The sequence below is a fragment of the Cebus imitator genome, unplaced genomic scaffold (assembly GCF_001604975.1).
Source record: "Cebus imitator isolate Cc_AM_T3 unplaced genomic scaffold, Cebus_imitator-1.0 Scaffold136, whole genome shotgun sequence".
NCBI lineage: Eukaryota > Metazoa > Chordata > Mammalia > Primates > Cebidae > Cebus > Cebus imitator.
In genome coordinates, this window is record NW_016107451.1 from 1,766,773 (window position 1) to 1,772,435 (window position 5,663).

Sequence of the window (5,663 nt, forward strand, 5' to 3'; positions counted from 1 at the left end):
CCTCCCAAAGTGCTGGGATTACAGGCGTGAGCCACCGCGCCCGGCCACTAATTTTCATTTAATGTTTATTAAATGAAATATTTTTATTGATATAATGTTTCAAGTCATGAAATAGTTCAACAATGAAAAATTCAGGTAGTCTGTTGACATTGTGGTACAAGTAACAAACTCCAAATACACTAAAAATGTGAGTACAGAGATACTGTTCATCAGTTTGAGAGGTTGGATTTGTCAAAAAATAATAGCATTACATTTTTTGTTTTTGAGAATGCATCTTGCTCTTACCGCCCAGGCTAGGGTACTGTGGTACGATCTTGGCTCACTGCAACCTATGCTGCCGCTGCCACGTGCACCCCTCCACAACCCCCCACCCCCCAATTTAAAATGATTCTTCTGCCCCAGCCTCCTGAGTAGCTGGGTCTGCAGGCACGTGCCACCAGGCCTGGCCGGGTTTTGTTTTTTTCTTTTAGACAGTCTTGCCCTTGTTGCCCAGGATGGAGTGCAGTGGTGTAATCTCGGCTCACTGTAACCTCTGAATCCTGGGTTCAAGCTGTTCTCCTGCGTCAGCCTTCTGAGTAGCTGGGATTACAGGCATGCACCACCATCCAAGGAACTTTTTTTTCCCCTATCTGTACCTTTCAAGAGGATATTCTTACATCCTCCTCAAAGTAAAAGGAATGAATAGACAGATTGTTTTTTGGAGTGAAGTTTATAGGAAGTAAGTCCCAAGTCTGGCTCCTTTATCTTTGATGCTTTCCTTTGTCCTACTCTGTTGGTTTATTTTTCTTGTAATGTTGCCTTCATATGATTGCTCTCCCTCCCTTTTTCCTTGCAATATAGATTCCTAATGGAAAACCCAGCTCTTCCCTTCCTAAACACTCCACTTTGTAAGTCATGATCATGGCTCAGTGAATTCTGCTTTCGGTTTGGTTCTTCACTAATCATGCCTGCGTCTTTCCATCCTGTTGCTTACAAACTGCCTGTCCACCTTCCAGGGCACCTTTTATGGCCTGCTCCTCCCGCCTACTTGTGGTTGGGTGTGATATATGGCAAAGATACTTTTATGCCAAAGTTACGTGGAACTTTTGCAAATCTCATGGTTGCTTACTAGTGAATTGTGTTTTAGTGTTGTGTTTTAAGCATATTTTGTCAGTGGTTTGCTGTTAATGAGAGCGAATGTTCCTATCATGTTTCCTAAGTTTGAATAGTTATTGTCATTTAAAGAACAATTGGATGCCTATCAGCTCTTTCATCCGTAAGCCATGGTTTTTTTTTTTTTCTTTGCCTTTGCATATTTTTTTCTGTATTATGAGTTAAAGACCTTCATGTATCTTAAGTAGTTTTTTAATTAAAAATAAAAAAATTTTTTTTTGAGACGAAGTTTCGCTCTTGCCCAGGTTGCAGTGCAGTGGTGCACTCTTGGCTCACCACAACCTCTGCCTCCTGGGTTCAAGCGATTCTCCTGCCTCAGCCTCCTGAGTAGGTGGGATTACAGGCACACACCACCATGCGTGGCTAATTTTGTATTTTTAGTAGAGATGGGGTTTCTCCATCTCCATGTTGGGTCAGGCTGGTCTGGAACTCCTGACTTAGGTCATCTGCCAGCCTCAGCCTCCAAAGTGCTGGAATTACAGGTGTGAGCCACGGCGCCCGGCCAGTTTTTTAAAGACTGCCTTAAAAAAAAAGACGGTCTTGCTGTGTCGCCCAGCCTGGAGTGCAGTAGCATTCAAAGCTCACTGCAACTAGAACTCCACCTAAGCCCCCCAAGTAGCTGGAACTGTAGACATGTGACCCCATATTCAGCCTATGTAGTTTTTTTACTTTTATTTTTATTTATGTATTTATTATTTATTTATTTTTTGAGATGGAGTCTCACTGTCACCCAGACTGGAGTCCAGTGGCACAACCTCTGCCTCCTGGGTTCAAGCGATTCTCCTGCCTCAGCCTCCTGAGTAGCTGGGACTACAGGGACATGCCACCATGCCTGGCTAATTTGTGTGTGTTTTTTTGAGACGGAGTTTCACTCTTGCTACCTTAAGCTGGAGTGCAATGGCGTGCAACCTCCGCCTCCCAGGTTCAAGCAATTCTCCTGCCTCAGCCTCCCGAGTAGCTGGGACTACAGGGTGTGTGCCACCATGCCCAGCTAATTTTTTTGTATTTTTAGTAGAGGCGGGGTTTCACCATGTTGACCAGGATGGTCTCAATCTCTTGACCTCGTGATCCACCCGCCTCGGCCTCCCAAAATTGTGGGATTATAGGTGTGAGCCACCGCGCCCGGCCTTTTTTTTTTTTTTTAAAGTAGAGATGGGGTTTCACCGTGTTAGCCAGGATGGTCTTGATCTCCTGACTTTGTGATCTGCCCGCCTTGGCCTTCCAAAGTGCTGGAATTACAGCATGAGCCACCGTGCCCAGCCGGGCCTTTTATTTTTTGTAGAAACAGGGCTTCACTGTGTTGCTCAGGCTCTCAGTAGTTTTTTTGAAGTTACATGTCAGTGTCAAACATTTCCATCACATAAGAGATTTTAAAACTACCTTTACTGAAACCTTCATGCTATAACAACATTTATCATTTTGGGATGTTTTAGGCTGGTTTAAAGCTGTCCTCAGTGTAAATGCTTCCTGTTTGTAGGCTGCTAGTCTGGGGATACTCGTCCATCCTAAGAAATAATTTAACAGCATTAGGGATGGATGGTCATCTGAATGCTTAAGATTGTTGGGTTAATTGATTTTTTATTTATTTTGATTCAAACTAGTTAACTATGTAGGAATTATAAGTGGTTTGTTTAAAGTACAAGAGAATGTAACTTTTACCTGTTACATCATTTTTAAGGGAAAAGCCTGCATGCTTCTTTATTTTGGCTGACTTGTTTAATGCTTACTGATAGGTAGATGACCTTCCAGTGAATAGGCTGGCTTCCTGTTGCATGTTGTAGCGCAGTTGAAACCCCCAGGGTAATCATCCTGTTCAAAGGGAAAAAGAGCATGAGCGAAGTGTCCAAATGCTGTTCATTAATAACCTCAGTGGTCTGGTTTACTTTGAGCATGCTGTGTTTCATTCTGAAAGATAATCTGATTATAGTTCGCTAAGATACAAAAGGTGAAATACTCATTCACAACAGCTGAGCACCCTTCAATAAAATACTGTAGAACTTCTTGGGGACATTTTATTGCCCAGTTAACTATGTTGAAGCATTTCTGATAATTAGCTTGTGGGTAAATAAGATTTTGCAAAAAGCTTGCAAAATACTCTTGATTCTTGAAGAGGTAAGGTTATTGAAGAGTATTTTGACCCAAGATGTGTGTGGAAGCTTGAACGTCATTTTAGTAAGATGGTTTCCTTGGCTGTGTACTTGAAGGGCTCATTCAGCATAAAGGCATTGAGTCTCACTGCACATGAGTTTTTTCCCTTCTACTGACCTGTATTTTCAGGACCACCATCCCTTCTTGGTTTAGACATCTCAGGTGTCAAGGATGATGGAAGTAGTTTGTTTGTGTTTAATACAATTGTAACAAATACAAGGAGTTTTATGTTTGGAATGACACCTTTGTTTGTGGCTACCAAAGCCTCATGTAGTCAGTATGAAATAATTGTTTTTTTTTTTTTTCAAACAGGTGAAGAGCAGAATAAAGAAGCGCTGCAGGATGTGGAAGACGAAAATCAGTGAGACATAAAAGCCAACAAGAGAAACCATCTCTGACCACCCTACTCCTACCCTCCCCACCCCTTGGAAACTCCCCACTGTCACTGAGAACCACCAAATCTGACTTTACATTTGGTCTCAGAATTTAGGTTCCTGCCCTGTTGGGTTTTTTCTTTTTTTTTTTTTTTAAATAGTTTTCAAAAGTTCTTAAAGGCAAGAGTGAATTTCTGTGGATTTTGCTGGTCCCAGCTTTTAGGTTCTTTAAGACACTAACAGGACTGCATAGAGGCTTTTTCAGCATGACCGTACTGTCTCCGTGCCAGATGTGGCAAGATCACCATTAGAAATGGAAATTACATGTGAAAGCCATTAGACTTGTAGCTGGTGCAAGCATCTAAGAGAGGTTAATCACACTGTCGAGGCAGAGGTGGGATCACTTTTCATTTTTCTAATTGTTTAAACCATATTTTATACCAGTGTTTGAAAGTAATTGGGTGTTAGCTTGAGATGGTTCAGGTTGTTTGGGGAGGGAGTTTGTGGTAATGGTTTTACTGTAAAAAGTGTTTGAAGCTCTGCTGAAATGTTGCTGAAAAGCATGGTGCTGGTAACAGTTCAACAATCCGTGGCTGCTCAGTCTTGCCTACTTGACTCTCCCACTGAAGCAGGTTAGCGTTGGAGGTGGTGTGGAAAAGCCAGCATGCCTGTTCAATTCTTTGTTTCTCCTCCTTCCCCCTCCCCTCCCTCGTTCCCTCACCCCTCCCCTCCTTCGCTCGCTCAGCCTCTTTTGTTCAGTATATGTAACTTGAAGCTAATTTGTACTACTGGATATCTGACTGGAGCCACAGATACAGAATCTGTATTGTTCTTACTGAAACACAGCATGGATTAACATTAAACTTAAATAAAACAAACCTAAATTAAAAATGCCAAATATCATTGCGCCTCCATCCTTTATACTTCTAAAATAAAATCTCTAGTCCAAACAGTGTTATGTCTGCGTGAATGCGAAACATTCCTTTTTTCTTCCATAAATAATTTGTTTGCTTCCCAAAGATGTGTATTTTGGGGAAAAAATTGCCTATAATCTGGTTGTGAAAAACACTAAGTCAGTTGATTACATGTCTTGTCATCCAGAGCAGGTGGCAACATAGGGTTTATTTTAGTCATTAAAGGTGCAGCATAAGTGGTACAAGGGGTAACTAGGGATCATTTTCTAGCATAGTATTTTGAGCTGTTCCACCAAATAAGGCTGAATGTCTTAGAATTCTTAGAGGTAACTGTGTGTGCCCTCTTCCTCCAGAGGTCAGTGGCAGTAGTGGAGAATTAGTCGTTTGTCGGTGATGCATGCACACATTGCAGATGGCGGTAAACCAGCATCCTTTCCTGGAAACACTCAGTGTAAGAAGCTTCCTTCCGTATGACCGTGGATACACCCGTGTGTCTAGATACCTGGTGACTGTAGATCTTTTTGTGTTGCGCGCATTGTGACTGCCTAACGTTGATGTACACCTGAGTTTGTTAGACCAGGCTGCTACTTTTGGACAGGTGCTGCAGTCAGTACCCTTGCAGCAGTTTCTGCTTAAGTATTTGTGTGTATCTGAAAGGTACATTTCTAGATTCCATGTTGAGTAAACATTTTCCAGTTCATCAGTGCTCCCTCGTCATGCTTGACTCTAGGAAAATTAGATGTTGAGACTGCAAGTTTACTCTGGACTTGAACTCTTAGCAGAGATTGAGGAAATGAACAGATTAGTGATATCCTAGTGTGTCTGTCTTCAGTGAAATGAGAAGAAACATGTTTTTGTGAGTCACTTTTCCGAGAGAGTCAGAGACCATTGAATGTGAATTGTGCTGCTACCCTTTTGGAGTGACCTCCGAGGCTTTCAGGTTGATGGTCTGCTCTGTTTCCCGCACACCTGCTACATTCAAGGTCAAAATTGAAGGAATTCATAAAGTCTATTGCCAACTTTTAAGGAAACCACGCGTGGGATGCGGGGATTTTCAGGCTGCCACCGCGCTCAG

At 42.2% G+C, this 5,663-nt stretch overlaps 1 long non-coding RNA gene across 1 annotated transcript; it reads left to right on the top strand.

Annotated features, from left to right (window-relative positions):
* The first annotated feature begins 823 nt into the window (after positions 1-823).
* Positions 824-4,572, top strand: LOC108313341. The gene is made up of 2 exons (XR_001829040.2): positions 824-887; positions 3,613-4,572. It is a non-coding gene; the product is annotated as an uncharacterized LOC108313341 (long non-coding RNA).
* Positions 4,573-5,663: the final 1,091 nt, after the last annotated feature.